Consider the following 19,812-nt stretch of genomic DNA (forward strand, 5'->3'; position numbering starts at 1 on the left):
AAAGACGCAATGCATCATACAGCATTGCCTATAGTCACCTGGCCCGATAGCAATGTGTCTGTCACCAGGCCGGCTGACTATATCCTACAGCAAATCACTGGAAATTGGACAATCTAACTTTGTAGTGTGTTTCCGCAACCCTTCAAGTTAAAGGGGTTATCCAGCGCTACAAAAACATGGCCACTTTTCCCCCTACTGTTGTCTCCCGTTCAGGTGCAGTTTGCAATTAAGCTCCATTTACTTCAATGGAACTGAGTTTCAAAACCTGCACCCAAAGTGGAGACAACAGTAGGGGGAAAGTGGCTATGTTTTTGTAGGGCTGGATAACCCCTTTAAACATAAGGAGTGAGCGTCCTTGGGATCACAAGAACTTACAATCTGTAAGGAAAGACTAAGGGGCTAAAGTGCTTCATTTCTACAATGGTCCCGCCATCTTTTAACTCACAATAGTGTAACAGACTATGTTTTTGAGTTGCTATAAATCAACATATACATTTGTAAAATGGACCGAATGTAGTTACTGACTGATCTTTTATCACAGGTTACCGCAAAGAGTAGAACCCTTATAAAATGCTGGCAATGAAAAACAAGAATATTCGTATTATAAGTATTTTTATTGAACAAGTAGTAAGATAGAAAAAGAAATTGATAAGTAGGGTATGACTGAATAAAGATTCACAGAGAAAGGGTACGTGCACACTATGGAATCGCAACGGGAAACTTACCAAAGTCCGTGAGTTAGTGCGAGCTGCAGAATCCGCAAAGGGTTTTGTGTCGCGATTCTGTTGTGTGCACGTACTCTAATGGTAACATGTCCATTATAGTGTGTGGTCCACTTCATAAGAACAATTATATATTATATATATGTTATTCAGTTCACTATATTTATCCAAAATCAAAATAATTCTGCTAAAAAAAAAGTTAGGGTATGATGAGAGTTGTAGTTTTGTAGCAGTGAACAGAGGGCGTCAGGTTGGAGATCACTAGTCTATAGCGAAGCTCTAGTCACTACAATGTGTTACATTCTTCAAGACAAGCAGAATAATGTAGTATTTCTAGACGACATGGCAGAACATTCTAGAATTTGCAGATGTTTCAGACTGATAGTATTTTCTATTTGTGGATTTAAAGGTGATCTAGAAGGTCTACATCATAGTCCCTTTTAGCGTTTCATATGGGCGTGTTACAGATGTATATTTGTGTCTATACAATAGCTCCAACTGATCACAGGTCTGACTACCAGTGGTTGTGCCATAATACACCCATGGGTAACCAGCCTTAGGGCCCTATTCCACCAGACGATTATCGTTCAGATTATCGTTAAATCGTTCGAATCTAAATGATAATCGTTCGTTTGAATAGCAGTTAACGATTAACGACCGAACGAGAAATCGTTGATCGCTTTATAAGGGCCCTATTCCACAGGACGATTATCGTTTGCATAATCGTTAATGATTGACGATCTCAAACGACCGCTATTGCGAAAGACCTGAAAACGTTCACTAATTTTCATGGAACGATAATCGTTACTTAATCGTAATCGTAATTGCCATAGTTTTTTCTTCGCTATTTATTCGCTATTGCGTTCGTATCTTTTGCGAATGACCGAACGATGTCTTATTCAATGCAAACGTTTTGCGAACGAGCAACGATAAAAATAGGTCCAGGTCTTATAGAGCGATCAACGATTTCTCGTTCGGTTGTTAATCGTTAGCTGCATTTCAACCGAACGATTATCGTTTAGATTCGAACGATTTAACGATAATCTGAACGATAATCGTCCAGTGGAATAGGGCCCTTAAGATCTGGACCTATTTTTATCGTTGCTCATTCACAAAACGTTCGCAAATCGTTCGCATTGAATAAGACGTCGTTCGGTTGTTTGCAATAGATACGAACGCAATAGCGAAGAAATAGCAAAGAGAAAACAATCGCAAATACAATCATAAGTAACGATTATCGTTCCATAGAAATAAGTGAACGTTTTCAGGTCTTTCGCAATAGCGGTCGTTTGAGATTTTTTATCCTTAACGATTATGCGAACGATAATCGTCCGGTGGAATAGGGCCCTTACTCTAAAAGACACTTCAATGGGGTTTTCCAAGATTTCAAATATACATAGCTCCACACTTGTGTGCAGTATTACAACTCCAATGCAATGCCTCAACCTGACAACCTCCATATTTTTATGCATTTCCCCTTTAAACAAAATGCTTACTCAGCAGGAATGATGCGGAGGCCTATGAAGGAAGTTTCAGTGGTATTTGCTGGCACAGAACATGACAATGCGCTGTTTCTTTAAGCATTGGTCCAGCGGTGCATGGTGTAATGACATTATTAACACTTTATTCCTGCCATGGGAAAGGCTTTGTATGGAAAGGACACGTCCTGACCAGCACTGAGAAGTTTTTTATGCTATGGATCAGGAAGTTCAGTTCCAAACCATGGATGGAGAATCCTTAGGCTGCATTCACATGATCTTTATATACACTCAGCTGACAAGCGAGTGTTTGCACGATCATATGCTGTCTCTATTACACAGGGAGATATCTGCCTGATTCGGCAGATAATCGCTCCATGTAATAGGGCCTTTAGGGTAGGCCATCAATATCCGATCAACTCCCAGCACCCCTACTAGACAGCTAAATGAATGGGATCAGCTGCAATACTGGTTGTAGCCACTACTACATGTATGGAGCTGTGTCTGGTTGGTCACACCTCTTCATCAGCTGCAACACCTTCAATCAGATGCTGGGATGCTGGGAGCCCACCAATGGAATATTAAAGGGAACTAACCAGCACAGACCACTAATAATCCTTCTTGCCTGTCAATCACTCCGCAGAGCGCTCTGACAGGACAGAGATGCCGTGACTAGTCACAGCTCAGATAACTAGTTCTCTGCTCTCCCCCTGCAGGATTATAAAGCATTTTACCCAACATTAAGCCTATGGAGCCCAGTACTCTTGGCACTAGGGATGGTCCGAACCGATTTCGGTTCGGGTTTGTACGAACCCGAACCCTCGGTAATGATTCCCGCTGTCTGCCCGCTCCGTGGAGCGGGCGGATCCAGCTGGAGGACCGCCTGAAAAACTGGGATACAGCCATAGCCATAGGCTGTATCCCAGTTTTCAGGGCGTTACTCCCGCTGGATCCGCCCGCTCCACGGAGCGGGCAGACAGCGGGAATCTGCTGCCGAGCGTTCGGGTTCATACGAACCCGAACCTTGGCAGGTTCGGACCATCCCTACTTGGCACCATAGGAGACCCGGCTGTGAGGTCTGGGCAGCCGTTCTGGAAGACCAGTCAGGACAAATGTGCAGATTTGGTCCCTTTAAAGGGGTACTCCAGCGTGGGGGCACTTTTGGACGAAGTGGCCGAGGGAAAAGACGTCCACTCACCTCCCCGGGTTCAGCGGCGGGTCCCGCATCGCGGCGCTCCGGTGCCTGGTTCCTGGACGCTTCTGGGTGTCTGACGCGGGCCCGAGGCGTGTCGTCTCAGGTCCGCTCAGCCACTCAGTGAAGGAGGCGGGATCCCTCGGCCACCTCGTCCCCGGTCCAAGCGCAAAAGTGCCCCCAAGCTGGAGTACCCCTTTAAGGATAGACCATCAATATATAAGTTAAAGGGGTTGTCCCACAAAATCAACTATCCTAATGATTGGGGGGTCCAACTGCTGGGACCCCCCACAATCTTCAAAACGGACCCCCATGTCTTCCCTGGGAACAGAGCAGAGTTCATGCATTCATACGCACTGCTATTCCATTCAGCAGGGAGACATAGGTCCCTTGATTTTGTGGGACAATCCCTTTAAGGATAATGGTTATGGAATATGTAGATTCAGCTTAATTTGGAATCTGTACAATATGGACTGATATGGTTGTGTGCATGCGGCATGTAATCCAGAGAACATGGGGCTGGAAAGTAGGAACCGAAGTCAACTATAAAGGTCTAGAGAAAAGGCGATAATTATAGATGACACCATCTTACTGTATGAATAGTGTATTCCTGTAGTCCCAGGCCGCATCTATATAAAGTTGGCTTATAATAGCCCGGCTATATAAAGATGGCGAGCCCAAGGAGATTATTATTATATCAACAGGTTCCATGTACTTCTCTGGTTAACCTGTAGGGATAATGGAACTGTTCATAACATTTAGTCACCTTATTCATTGTCGGCTGCACTTTCTTCAGGCACTTGCTTGCTTTTTATAGGCCTTGTGTTGTGGGATAGGGAAAGGCAGGAAGAGCAGGGGTAGTTGGGGTAGGCAGGCCAAGATAGGGATAGGTAGGGCCCCTTCCCAGGTATCGAGTATTTCACCAAATAGTGATAATTCAATAAAAGGTATATTGGGTTATAGATTCAATAAAAGGTATGTTTTTTTTAATATAGTCACTGTGCAGTGATTGCATACCCCATAGTAGTAGTTCTCTGTATACCCTATAGTAGTGGTTCTCTGTATACCCTATAGTAGTGGTTCTCTGTATACCCTATAGTAGTAGTTCTCTGTATACCCCATAGTAGTAGTTCTCTGTATACCCTATAGTAGTAGTTCTCTGTATACCCCATAGTAGTAGTTCTCTGTATACCCCATAGTTGTAGTTCTCTGTATACCCCATAGTAGTAGTTCTCTGTATACCCTATAGTAGTGGTTCTCTGTATACCCCATAGTAGTAGTTCTCTGTATACCCTATAGTAGTGGTTCTCTGTATACCCCATAGTAGTAGTTCTCTGTATACCCTATAGTAGTAGTTCTCTGTATACCCTATAGTAGTTCTCTGTATACCCTATAGTAGTAGTTCTCTGTATACCCTATAGTTGTAGTTCTCTGTATACCCTATAGTAGTAGTTCTCTGTATACCCTATAGTAGTAGTTCTCTGTATACCCTATAGTAGTAGTTCTCTGTATACTTAATACTGGTTCTCTGTATACACTATGCTAGTAGTTCTCTGTATATCCTATACTAGTTCTCTGCATACCCTATGCTGGCAGTTGTCTGTATACCCTATAGTAGTTCTCTGTATACTCTATACTAGTTATCTGTATAAGCTAAGCTAGTACTCTGTATACCTTATACTAGTTCTCTGTCCTGTATACCTTATGCTAGTACTCTGTATACCCTATGCTGATAGTTTCTGTATACCCTATACTAGTTCTCTGTATACCCTGTACTAGTTTTCTGTCCTGTATACGGTGCTAGTTCTCTGTATACCTTATGTTGGTAGCACTCTGTATACCCTATGTTTGTAGTCATCTGTATACCCTATGTTGGTAGTCCTCTGTATACCCTATGTTGGTAGCACTCTGTATACCCTATACTAGTTCTCTGTATACCCTATGTTGGTAGCACTCTGTATACCCTATGTTGGTAGCACTCTGTATACCTTATACTAGTTCTCTGTATACCCTATGTTGGTAGCACTCTGTATACCCTATGTTGGTAGCTCTCTGTATACCCTATGTTGGTAGCACTCTGTATACCCTATGTTGGTAGCACTCTGTATACCCCATGTTGGTAGCACTCTGTATACCCCATGTTGGTAGTCCTCTGTATACCCTATGTTGGTAGTCCTCTGTATACACTATGTTGGTAGTCCTCTGTATACCCTATACTAGTTCTCTGTATACCCTATACTACTATTCTGTATACACTATGTTGGTAGTCCTCTGTATACCCTATGTTGGTAGTCCTCTGTATACCCTATGTTGGTAGTCCTCTGTATACACTATGTTGGTAGCACTCTGTATACACTATGTTGGTAGTCCTCTGTATACACTATGTTGGTAGCCCTCTGTATACACTATGTTGGTAGTCCTCTGTATACACTATGTTGGTAGTCCTCTGTATACATTATGTTGGTAGTCCTCTGTATACACTATGTTGGTAGCACTCTGTATACCCTATGTTGGTAGCCCTCTGTATACACTATGTTGGTAGTCCTCTGTATACACTATGTTGGTAGCACTCTGTATACACTATGTTGGTAGTCCTCTGTATACACTATGTTGGTAGCACTCTGTATACCCTATGTTGGTAGTCCTCTGTATACACTATGTTGGTAGCACTCTGTATACACTATGTTGGTAGTCCTCTGTATACCCTATGTTGGTAGTCCTCTGTATACCCTATGTTGGTAGTCCTCTGTATACACTATGTTGGTAGCACTCTGTATACCCTATGTTTGTAGTCATCTGTATACCCTATGTTGGTAGTCCTCTGTATACCCTATGTTGGTAGCACTCTGTATACCCTATACTAGTTCTCTGTATACCCTATGTTGGTAGCACTCTGTATACCTTATACTAGTTCTCTGTATACCCTATGTTGGTAGCACTCTGTATACCTTATACTAGTTCTCTGTATACCCTATGTTGGTAGCACTCTGTATACCCTATGTTGGTAGCTCTCTATATACCCTATGTTAGTAGCACTCTGTATACCCCATGTTGGTAGCACTCTGTATACCCTATGTTGGTAGCACTCTGTATACCCTATGTTGGTAGTCCTCTGTATACCCTTTGTTGGTAGCACTCTGTATACCCTATGTTGGTAGTCCTCTGTATACACTATGTTGGTAGTCCTCTGTATACACTATGTTGGTAGCACTCTGTATACCCTATGTTGGTAGTCCTCTGTATACCCTATACTAGTTCTCTGTATACCCTATACTACTATTCTGTATACACTATGTTGGTAGTCCTCTGTATACCCTATGTTGGTAGTCCTCTGTATACCCTATACTAGTTCTCTGTATACCCTATACTACTATTCTGTATACACTATGTTGGTAGCACTCTGTATACACTATGTTGGTAGTCCTCTGTATACACTATGTTGGTAGCACTCTGTATACACTATGTTGGTAGTCCTCTGTATACACTATGTTGGTAGCACTCTGTATACCCTATGTTGGTAGTCCTCTGTATACCCTATGTTGGTAGCACTCTGTATACCCTATGTTGGTAGTCCTCTGTATACCCTATGTTGGTTGTCCTCTGTATACCCTATGTTGGTAGTCCTCTGTATACACTATGTTGGTTGTCCTCTGTATACCCTATGTTGGTAGTCCTCTGTATACACTATGTTGATAGCACTCTGTATACACTATGTTGGTAGTCCTCTGTATACCCTATGTTGGTAGCCCTCTGTATACACTATGTTGGTAGCACTCTGTATACACTATTTTGGTAGTCCTCTGTATACACTATGTTGGTAGTCCTCTGTATCCCTATGTTGGTAGTCCTCTGTATACCCTATGTTGGTAGTCCTCTGTATACACTATGTTGCTAGCACTCTGTATACACTATGTTGCTAGCACTCTGTATACACTATGTTGGTAGCACTCTGTATACCCTATGTTGGTAGCACTCTGTATACACTATGTTGGTAGCCCTCTGTATACATTATGTTGGTAGTCCTCTGTATACTCTATGTTGCTAGAACTCTGTATACACTATGTTGCTAGCACTCTGTATACACTATGTTGGTAGTCCTCTGTATACCCTATGTTGGTAGTCCTCTGTATACCCTATGTTGGTAGCACTCTGTATACCCTATGTTGGTAGTCCTCTGTATACCCTATGTTGGTAGTCCTCTGTATACACTATGTTGCTAGCACTCTGTATACCCTATGTTGGTAGCACTCTGTATACTCTATGTTGGTAGTCCTCTGTATACCCTATGTTGGTAGTCCTCTGTATACACTATGTTGGTAGCACTCTGTATACACTATGTTGGTAGTCCTCTGTATACACTATGTTGGTAGCACTCTGTATACACTATGGGCCACATGTATCATCCGGCGAATGGCTGATTTTCGGCGGAAAGTGCCGATTTGCGTCTTTTTTTAAGCAAAAATGGCGGATTTGCGAATAAAATATTCGCAAATCGGCACTTTCCGCCGAGTACGCCAGGGGGCGGAAAGGGGGCGGAAAAGGGGCGGAGAGTGGGCGGAACGGAGGGCGCGGACTCAGAGTCCGCGCGATTTATCATCCGTTCCGCCAAAATGTACGCCGAAAACCTACTCCAGTCCTCAGCTGGCGTAGGTTTTCGGCGGTGCGCAACGGCGCGCACGGGATTTATGTAGAGGCAGTCCGCCTCTACATAAATCTCCGTAGCGCCGGAGCTGCGGGGGCATTTTTACGTCCGGCGTAAAAAACGCCGGACTTAATAAATGCCTCCCTATGTTGGTAGTCCTCTGTATACCCTATGTTGGTAGTCCTCTGTATACACTATGTTGGTAGCACTCTGTATACACTATGTTGGTAGTCCTCTGTATACACTATGTTGGTAGTCCTCTGTATACACTATGTTGGTAGCACTCTGTATACACTATGTTGGTAGTCCTCTGTATACCCTATGTTGGTAGTCCTCTGTATACACTATGTTGGTAGTCCTCTGTATACACTATGTTGGTAGCACTCTGTATACACTATGTTGGTAGTCCTCTGTATACACTATGTTGGTAGTCCTCTGTATACACTATGTTGCTAGAACTCTGTATACACTATGTTGCTAGCACTCTGTATACCCTATGTTGGTAGCACTCTGTATACACTATGTTGGTAGTCCTTTGTATACACTATGTTGGTAGTCCTCTGTATACACTATGTTGGTAGTCCTCTGTATACACTATGTTGGTAGCACTCTGTATACCCTATGTTGGTAGTCCTCTGTATACACTATGTTGCTAGCACTCTGTATACTCTATGTTGGTAGTCCTCTGTATACCCTATGTTGGTAGTCCTCTGTATACCCTATGTTGGTAGTCCTCTGTATACCCTATGTTGGTAGCACTCTGTATACCCTATGTTGGTAGTCCCCTGTATACACTATGTTGGTAGTCCTCTGTATACACTATGTTGGTAGCACTCTGTATACACTATGTTGGTAGCACTCTGTATACACTATGTTGGTAGTCCTCTGTATACCCTATGTTGCTAGCACTCTGTATACACTATGTTGGTAGCACTCTGTATACACTATGTTGGTAGTCCTCTGTATACACTATGTTGGTAGTCCTCTGTATACACTATGTTGGTAGCCCTCTGTATACATTATGTTGGTAGTCCTCTGTATACACTATGTTGCTAGCACTCTGTATACACTATGTTGGTAGTCCTCTGTATACACTATGTTGGTAGTCCTCTGTATACCCTATGTTGCTAGCACTCTGTATACACTATGTTGGTAGTCCTCTGTATCCCTATGTTGGTAGTCCTCTGTATACCCTATGTTGGTAGTCCTCTGTATACACTATGTTGCTAGCACTCTGTATACACTATGTTGCTAGCACTCTGTATACACTATGTTGGTAGCACTCTGTATACCCTATGTTGGTAGCACTCTGTATACACTATGTTGGTAGCCCTCTGTATACATTATGTTGGTAGTCCTCTGTATACTCTATGTTGCTAGAACTCTGTATACACTATGTTGCTAGCACTCTGTATACACTATGTTGGTAGTCCTCTGTATACCCTATGTTGGTAGTCCTCTGTATACCCTATGTTGGTAGCACTCTGTATACCCTATGTTGGTAGTCCTCTGTATACCCTATGTTGGTAGTCCTCTGTATACACTATGTTGCTAGCACTCTGTATACCCTATGTTGGTAGCACTCTGTATACTCTATGTTGGTAGTCCTCTGTATACCCTATGTTGGTAGTCCTCTGTATACACTATGTTGGTAGCACTCTGTATACACTATGTTGGTAGTCCTCTGTATACACTATGTTGGTAGCACTCTGTATACACTATGTTGGTAGTCCTCTGTATACCCTATGTTGGTAGTCCTCTGTATACACTATGTTGGTAGCACTCTGTATACACTATGTTGGTAGTCCTCTGTATACACTATGTTGGTAGTCCTCTGTATACACTATGTTGGTAGCACTCTGTATACACTATGTTGGTAGTCCTCTGTATACCCTATGTTGGTAGTCCTCTGTATACACTATGTTGGTAGTCCTCTGTATACACTATGTTGGTAGCACTCTGTATACACTATGTTGGTAGTCCTCTGTATACACTATGTTGGTAGTCCTCTGTATACACTATGTTGCTAGAACTCTGTATACACTATGTTGCTAGCACTCTGTATACCCTATGTTGGTAGCACTCTGTATACACTATGTTGGTAGTCCTTTGTATACACTATGTTGGTAGTCCTCTGTATACACTATGTTGGTAGTCCTCTGTATACACTATGTTGGTAGTCCTCTGTATACACTATGTCGCTAGTCCTCTGTATACCCTATGTTGGTAGTCCTCTGTATACACTATGTTGGTAGTCCTCTGTATACCCTATGTCGCTAGTCCTCTGTATACCCTATGATGGTAGTCCTCTGTATACACTATGTTGGTAGTCCTCTGTATACCCTATGTTGGTAGTCCTCTGTATACACTATGTTGGTAGTCCTCTGTATACACTATGTTGCTAGTCCTCTGTATACCCTATGTTGCTAGCCCTCTGTATACCCTGCAGTAGTAGTTGTCCCCGGGGCAGCAGGCTGCAGCTCTCCCCTCCTCCCTCCTCAGTGATGGGTGGGTGTGCTCGCTATAGACCAGCCCAGTCTGATGTGTATACACTGGGATCCAGGGCTGGGCTTGCTCCATGCTCTCTCCGGTGACTCACGCTGGATGTTCCCGGGACAGGAGCTGCAGAGCCCGGGAAGCTAGTCCTCCCCTGCAGGTAAGCAGCAGTGCTGTGGGTGAGGGGCTCCTGTGGGTGAGGGGCTCCTGTGGGTGAGGGGCTCCTGCCCGGCTACACATAGTGGGTGCCCCAGGCGGGGAGTGCGGCTCCGGGCAGCTAATCCTATCAGGACCTGCAGCCAGTGGAAAATACACCGAGCTTTATAGAGATGGAAAATCTGCTTCACCAGACTGCCTGCCCTGTGCTGCCCTGCCAGGAGGTTCTGCAGCAGCTGCTCCTCACCTTCCATCTAGCTGACAGCAATGATGTGTTTATACAGATGTAGCAGAGCTCAGTGTGTCATGTTACAGCCTGATGCAGCCACAAAGTTTAGGTGAAGTTTCCTTAGTATTTTTGGTCAGTGATCCCTATCCTGTCACTCTCCTGCTGCTGCAGAACTACTACTCCTGCCCTTTCCTGATGGCCAGAGTCTGGCCTAGCATGCTGAGAGTTGTAGTTTTGCAGCCCCTGGTTATTGTTCCTTGCTTTATGGTATTGCATTGTGAGCAGTTTACTAACCAAATAGAGGAGCAGCTCCAGGGATGGCAAAATCCTTTGTGTAACACCGGTGTAGGGAACCATGGCTCTCCAGGTGTTGCAGAACTATAACTCCCATCATGCCCTCTGGCAGACCAGGCGTGATAGGAGTTGTAGTTTGGCAAAAGCTGGAGAGCCAATGTTCCCTCCCGCTGGCAATGTCCTTAAATCGTAGCATAGGGGAAGCATAGCGTACACTGATGCACCTTTTGCGTACATTGGTCTATGGATACGCAGGGATATAAGTTGACACCACAAACGTATACACCAGACATGGTGTGAAAACTTGATATAGTTTGCAGTATTTAAAGAGTTGCAGGTAAGAGTCTTGGGGCCCAGACCTGAGAGGAGGATTGAATAGACCGGTGCCAGTGTTGATCCCATCTCTCTGTGGAGCATCAGGACCCTGCTCTGCCAGGACTAGGTTGGCAAAAAGTTTCTGGGTCACCTCCAACATGGTGATATCCATCATGTGGTCTCATTACAGGCAACCCTCTTCAGACTGGAGCATGGCGGCTCCTTGTACGCCCAGAAACCAGATATACCCCCCAGATATTACCCCCTCTGGCATTTGTAGCATTATGTGAACAGCTCTCCATGTAATATATGAATGGCTTAGTCCCTCAGAGCAGCTTTTCTCAGATATTCCTCACATTGAGGGTCCTGACTTGAGCCCCCCCCCCCCCCCCCATGTTATGTATGTAAATCGATGGACAGAGATTTTTATGTTGGTTTCATTTCTATGGGAGCATTATGTTTGCCACTATTTTTGGAGACAACATGTTCATCATATTTGTGGGTACTCCACCACTGGCACCGTAGGCATACTACAGCCGCCACTATTTGTGGATAGGATCCTGACAATATTTGTTGGCACACTCCAGCTGGAAATAGTTGTGGGGATAATACACTTTGCGCCATTTATACGCTTCTGCAAACACTAGTGCCCACAGTTCTGTTGGCATTGTATGTGGGAGCAGTAAGGCTGGCACTGTTTTGTGGGCACCCCCTGGTGGCACTGTTTTGTGGGCACCCCCTGGTGGCACTGTTTTGTGGGCACTCCCTGGTGGCACTGTTTTGTGAGCACTCCCTGGTGGCACTGTTTTGTTGTGGGGATACTATGGTCTATATAATTTGTGAGGGCAACTCGGCTGGCGTTGTTTGTGGGAGCTCACTTATGTTGGCAAGAATTGTGTGTGGACTTCTTCTGGCGCTATTTGGGGACATACTATATTGTCACTAGTTGTGGGTGCACTCCTGCTGGTGCTATTTGGGGACATACCATATTGTCCCTAGTTGTGGGTGCACTCCTGCTGGCGCTATTTGGGGACATACTATATTGTCCCTAGTTGTGGGTGCACTCCTGCTGGCGCTATTTGGGGACATACTATATTGTCCCTAGTTGTGGGTGCACTCCTGCTGGCGCTATTTGGGGACATACTATATTGTCACTAGTGGGTGCACTCCTGCTGGTGCTATTTGGGGACATACTATATTGTCCCTAGTTGTGGGTGCACTCCTGCTGGCGCTATTTGGGGACATACTATATTGTCACTGGTTGTGGGTGCACTCTTGCTGGCGCTATTTGGGGACATATTATATTGTCCCTAGTTGTGGGTGCACTCCTGCTGGCGCTATTTGGGGACATATTATATTGTCCCTAGTTGTGGGTGCACTCCTGCTGGCGCTATTTGGGGACATACTTTATTGTCCCTAGTTGTGGGTGCACTCCTGCTGGCGCTATTTGGGGACATATTATATTGTCCCTAGTTGTGGGTGCACTCCTGCTGGTGCTATTTGGGGACATACTTTATTGTCCCTGGTTGTGGGTGCACTCCTGCTGGTGCTATTTGGGGACATACTATATTGTCACTAGTGGGTGCACTCCTGCTGGCGCTATTTGGGGACATACTATATTGTCACTAGTGGGTGCACTCCTGCTGGCGCTATTTGGGGACATACTATATTGTCCCAAGTTGTGGGTGCACTCCTGCTGGTGCTATTTGGGGACATAACTATATTGTCACTAGTGGGTGCACTCCTGCTGGCGCTATTTGGGGACATACTATATTGTCACTAGTTGTGGGTGCACTCCTGCTGGCGCTATTTGGGGACATACTATATTGTCACTAGTGGGTGCACTCCTGCTGGCGCTATTTGGGGACATACTATATTGTCACTAGTTGTGGGTGCACTCCTGCTGGTGCTATTTGGGGACATATTATATTGTCACTAGTTGTGGGTGCACTCTTGCTGGCGCTATTTGGGACATACTATATTGTCACTAGTGGGTGCACTCCTGCTGGCGCTATTTGGGGACATACTATATAGTCACTAGTTGTGGGTGCACTCCTGCTGGTGCTATTTGGGGACATACCATATTGTCCCTAGTTGTGGGTGCACTCCTGCTGGTGCTATTTGGGGACATACTATATTGTCACTAGTGGGTGCACTCCTGCTGGCGCTATTTGGGGACATACTATATTGTCACTGGTTGTGGGTGCACTCTTGCTGGCGCTATTTGGGGACATACTATATTGTCCCCAGTTGTGGGTGCACTCCTGCTGGCGCTATTTGGGGACATACTATATTGTCACTAGTTGTGGGTGCACTCCTGCTGGTGCTATTTGGGGACATACTATATTGTCACTAGTTGTGGGTGCACTCCTGCTGGTGCTCTTTGGGGACATACTACTGTATATTGTCACTAGTTGTGGGTGCACTCCTGCTGGTGCTATTTGGGGACGCCTTTCTGGCATGGGGGATGCTTCCATTGACTTCCATTGGAAATTCCACAACCTGCTGAAAAATCCATATGGAGGGAAAGTAAGTCAGTTTCCTGCCCTTTTACACATGGACATTTTGTGGATTTTTCCCAGCTAAGCTGATAGAAGACGTTATCCCACATAGAAGTATGAAGGCATTGGTGACATGGTTTTTGGTGTGGATCCATGGCAAAAACACTCATCAAAAAACATACTGAAAATCGACGTTGATTTGAAGGCAGAATTTTTTACTTCTACCAATACTTGTGGGGGCACTCCCATTGACGTTAATGAGAAATTGCACACCACACCGCACACGCCATGTCTGCACATTTCCTCATGGAATCGTGGCTGTTTTTTTCCATTGTAAAATCAGCATGTAAATCAAAATCCATACAAAGAGCCACATGGTAAAGCACATAGTAAGGCTAGGATCACACTGCGTTTTCAGCATCCGTTTAACGGATTCGTTTTTTTTAACGTCCAGAAAAATAGGGTCAGCAACGTTTTTTGGTCCGTTTTGGTCCGTCAAAAAAAAACGGATCCGTTTTTTTTTATAATGGAAGTCGATGGAAAAACGGATTCACACAAATGAATCCGTTTTTTTGCAATCCGTTTTTCATGCGTTTTTTGTAAAAAACGGATGCGTTAAACGGATGCTGAAAACGCAGTGTGAACCTAGCCTAAGAGACAGGAACATGTCCGGACAGAAAATGAAGCCATTGTCCATAGCAACCAGTCAGGCGTCAGCTCCCTAAGGCATGTGGGAAAATTAAAGCAGTGATCTGATTGGTTGCTATGGGAGTATTGGTCAGGTATTTTACTATATAGTTTACTTGGTCTGATGTCATGTATATACTGCTCTATGGAAAATCGTGAGGTAAATATGAGCGGTGACTTTCCATGCTTAATACATACAACATGGCGATTTATTGCTCATATCACTGCTGCTCTGTAGACGTGAATGCTAACGTTGGTGAGCAATGGTGACAATTATTTGAGTAACCGCATTACATCACTACAGCCGCAGAGCCATCATGCCGATGAGGTCACGTGGATGGACATGACATCATTCAGAAGTCATTGAGGTAGAGTTTTCAATAGATTTGATAGATTTCATGAAAATGAAACTTTTATCTGTTATAAATCCCTTTAAGGGGGTACTCCAGTGTGGGGGCACTCACCACCCCGGTCCCAGCGGCGGGTCCCGCATTGCAGCGCTCCGGTGCCCAGTTCCCGGCCGCTTCCGGGTGTCTGACGTGGGCCTGAGACGTGACGTCTCAGGTCCGCTCAGCCACTCAGTGAAGGAGGCGGGATGCGGGACCCGCCGCTGGAACTGGGGAGGTGAGTGGACGTCTTTTCCCTCGGCCACCTCGTCCCCGGTCCCAGCGCAAAAGTGCCCTCACTCTGGAGTACCCCTTTAAGACCAGGGAAACACAGATAACTGTGCGTCGTGTTTCATGCAGTCCGATAGTAATGTTGGCCAGAAATGGATTTCTATAAAAAATGTTGCTTGATTTTTTTCATTTGCAATGTTTTTGTGATCTCATTGGCTAACATTACATGCAAGTTAACCTGCATGCATGTTTAAAGGGGTTATCCAGTGCTACAAAAACATGGCCACTTTCTTCCAGAGACAGCCCCACTCTTGTCTCCAGCTTGGGCAGGGTTTTGCTGCTCAGTTCCATTGAAGTGAATGGAGCTTAAAGGGGTTATCCAGCGCTACAAAAACATGGCCACTTTCCCCCTACTGTTGTCTCCAGTTTGGGTGGAGTTTTGGAACTCAAGTTCCATTGAAGTAAATGGAGCTTGATTGCAAACTGCACCTGAACTGGAGACAAGAGTAGGGGGAAAAGTGGCCATGTTTTTGTAGCGCTGGATAACCCCTTTAATTGCAAACCGCATCTGAACTGGAGACAAGAGTCTTGTTGTCTCTGAAAGAAAGTGGCCATGTTTTTGTAGCACTGGAAAACCCTTCTAACACCAATTGTTCATTACTATAGTGCACTTTAGGAGTCAGTGGAGCAGGTGAACGTCGCCTTGATGGTTCAGTTTATCTTGTATAGTTCAGAGACCATATGCTTTTTCATCATGGCGTTGTTCCAAGATTAAAAGTTATCCTGTATCCACACGATCAAGCCGATTGGTGAGTCTCACTGGTTAGACCCCCACAGGAGGTTAATGGTTCCCCTGAGTGCATAGAGCAGCAGTGAACGTGCTTGGCCTCTGCTCCATTCATTCTCTATGGAACCTCCAAAGATAGCTGAGAATCACAGAAAGATCCTCTGTTCTCATAATTTTTCAGGATCCCAGTGGTTAGATCCCTCACCCGTCCTCTATTTATTATTTACCCTGTAGATAAGGCCGTGAATAATTGGTTAATATGGCGGTGGTGGTGGGGAATGGTGTCTGATTTCTAGTATTCCACCAACCCATCCAAAATCATACATTAATTCTTTGCTCAATTTTGCCATCAGCTTTATACTTTTTTAGGGTTACAGTGAATCTATCAGCTGCAAATTGCTGACTGTTAGATAGGGTCAAGGAGACACATGGTACCTTTCTGTGGTGCAAAGTTTTAAAAAGCGTTCCCAAGCACCTGAATTGCTGATGGCTGAAAAACCTCCTTGCTCCCCTTCCCATCCCTATCCCTCCTTGATTGATAGTGAGCCCTGTTTCCAAATCTCAATACTGCACACAATGCAGAAACAGGGCTCGGCACTCGGTTGAATCACAATCTCTACCAGAAACAGAATTGAAATATGGATAAGAGAATTTTTAACACCGTGACAGAAGACGCCGGATTAACTAATGATTACTGTGCTGTAATGTGCTATAGACAGTAAGCGGCTCACGTTCCTGGCTCTGGCTGCCTTTCTGGCAGTGAAACAGTCAGTTTTCAGGGTAAGAATGATTCCCAGTAATACTTTCCTTCATTGTCCTGCTGTATGTTAATTTATTACTTTCTGCACATTACACTTCAACCCCCTCGAAGAGACTTTCGAGGAACAATAATATGAGGTTTGGAAATAATTAACTGTTAGTATGCTGTAGGTTTGGATTTGCAATCATGTAGTAATTTTTTTTTAGTATAGATATTGATGTCCCGATTTGTGTGTGGCCGAGATGGGCACAGAGGTGACATTCATACCCAATCCCAGGTGCGCGTGAAACCTAAAGGAACACTCCAGTGAATGGCACTTGGTAGATGGGAAGCTCCGTTACAAGTTTTGCATTGGGGTCCAGAAAACCTACTCCTACAGCTGGCACCATTTCTGTGAGCACTCCATTAGAACTGCAGATCTTACGACCCAAGCTGAAAGCATCATAGGTGCCTATCAGAATCTATCCTGGATATACGTGCATACGTCTTTGGTTGCATCCATAGAACGGCTTCAGGCACAGTCGCTGGTCCAGTCTTGATGTTGCCCGCAGGATGTCATTCCTCAGCCATACCTTTTGTTGAGATCCCAGTGTTGTGTTCCTTCTTGTAATCCCCCAGATCTGTCCATGACCTGTGACCCCAGACGCTGTGATCCTGTGCTCATCAGACAGCCATAGATAACTGTGGTGGTAGGATGAGGCTGGTATGTATGGAAGCAATAATGGACACCCCTTCATCCTGGAGACTGGATGAGCTCATGGCTTTGAAGTCATAGGACAGGATCTAATAAGCTGAATACCCACAAGAACATTCCTGGTTTTATTTAGTAAGATGTGTCTTCATAATTAGCATGGATGCATGCTTTGTGTTCTAGTTCATTGCCTTCTTAAGTTCTCTACTTGCTGTCAGTGAATGGAAACCTGACCAAGTCTGCCTCAGGTTACCATATAAAGCTGTACTGGTAGGAACCATCAATATGGAGATCTGCCATGTTTCATGACACAGATGTGATCCCACCGCAATCCTGTGAGGGTCCCAGTATTTTGAGCTATAGTTTTCACTAGATACAGTAGTTATGGTTTATGTGCATTGTTCTGTCTAGAGAATATGAGGTAGTGAACTTTCTTACTGTCTGTAATGTTTATTTTTCCGGATACGGTCGGCCTTACACGTGGCGCTAAACATCCTGCCCACACCAAGAGCATGAATATAATCATGCGTGCTGGTAAATACTCAGATGTGACCCCTATACGGCTTCTGTGTGTCCATATACATTGGAACCCTCTCAATTGTCTAATGTATAATGTTTCCATACATGGGGCATAGCTTTAGGGGGTGCAGAAGTTGCAGGTTGGCTGTAGTTGTGGATCCAAAGGCCACCGACACTTACATTCGATACTCACCAGCAGTGTCAATTTTGGTAGGAAAGTGCAGCAAAAGAACCCACAAAAGGGTCAACCCCACTTAAAAACATTCATTTAAGTGGCACTCCATGGGGGTGGGGCTTAAATGTCTCCATTTTGGTGAGTAAAAGTTTGTAAAGTATGATTCTATTTTATAATAGTACCAATAAGTATTGACACATAGTAGTTGCAGGATTATGTACAGGTTTGCATCAGAGATAAAGTTTATTACTCAATAGTGCAAGTAAAGGAAACTTTTTAAAAATATTTTATCAAAGAAAAATGTCTCTTTCTTCACTTATCAAGGTCCCCACCCCTTTTACCTTAGCGCTGAAGTTACAGTTACACTGCTCAGTACTGCTGTATAATGTCCTCCTACTTCTGAGTGTGTGCTATAGAGATACAGGGGAGCAGGATCCCCTTATGTGTGTGTAGTGTCCATGTCCAGAGCAGGAGAGGGTTTTTTTCTTTTTTTTTAATAGGGAATAGCTGCTGCTCTGAACAGTTCCTGACATGGACAGAGAGCAGTGTGTCAGACTGGAAATAATACACCACTTCCTACAGGACATACATCAGCTCATAAGTATTGGAAGACTGGAGATTTTTTAATAGATGTAATTTACAAACCTGTATAAGTTTTAAGGTCCCCTGTGTAAGGTTACATAATGATGCTGTTCTTCTATAGACCTGGTAATGTTGTTGCCTCGTGTTGCTTGGTCCATTAATCTGTTTATCTAATGGACGTGTTATGTGCAGGTGGCCGGGTTGGATCACTAGAATGTATGGTGGCTTGAGCTTCGGTCCAGCAAAACAGCAAAATAATTAACAAGACTCGGAAGTGAAGAGCAGAGTTATTGGCTGATCAGGAAACATCCAGCAACTGTGCGGGGTTGTTAGGAATCTGAGCCGGCACAGGGGATTGTTCTGGTCCGTGTGGAGCCTGGGTCAGCTGAACGAGAGACGGATTTACACTGATTTTATAGCCGCTTTATCCCTTGTGATATGTTGCTTTGCTTAGCAAATAGTTTCCAGGATCCAATAGTCAGCTATTGTCTTTCTCAAATCCACTAGAACCATCTAGTATCAGTGTTTACATCATGATCCTAGCATCATATAGTTTTATTTATGGGACTGTCAACAATATACCAGAATGGACCAATCCTAGGAGCCTCAAAATTAGTGGGGTGCGGATGAAACAAACTTTATTACACACAATGGAAATACTGAAGAACCAAGGGTACAACATTAAACCATACAGAGCCAGTATAGTGCGGATAACTGTAGGTCCCACAGCTTTATATTATGGTAGCTTCACACGTACTAGATTCACGGCGAAATCCGCTGCGAATCCTGGTACTGTGATCTTCAATGGGTTTACGTACCCGCAGCAGAATTTTCATTCTGCTGCGAGTATGTAACGCCGGCCCCTTTAACTCTCCACCACCCGCAGCATATGGCTCCTGTCGGTCCCCCTTAGCCAATCAGTGACTGCGGCGGGGCCGTGCACTGATTGGCTGAGTGGGACCGACGGGA

The 19,812-nt window shown here is 44.4% G+C and overlaps 1 protein-coding gene across 4 annotated transcripts in view; it reads left to right on the forward strand.

Moving 5' to 3' along the window:
• Nucleotides 1-10,668: 10,668 nt before the first annotated feature.
• Nucleotides 10,669-19,812, forward strand: part of PDZD2 (PDZ domain containing 2) — a 214,013-nt gene continuing 204,869 nt past the window's right edge. Inside the window, exon 1 of one of the 4 annotated variants that reach the window (XM_069963138.1) lies at nt 10,669-10,690. The gene's annotated coding sequence lies outside the window, so the exon portion shown is untranslated. Of the gene's footprint in view, nt 10,691-15,052; nt 15,081-19,812 lie in introns of those variants that run through there. The other 3 variants (XM_069963141.1, XM_069963139.1, XM_069963140.1) reach the window with 3 other exon arrangements.

Source organism: Dendropsophus ebraccatus, chromosome 3, assembly GCF_027789765.1.
Source record: "Dendropsophus ebraccatus isolate aDenEbr1 chromosome 3, aDenEbr1.pat, whole genome shotgun sequence".
NCBI classification, from domain to species: Eukaryota; Metazoa; Chordata; class Amphibia; order Anura; family Hylidae; genus Dendropsophus; species Dendropsophus ebraccatus.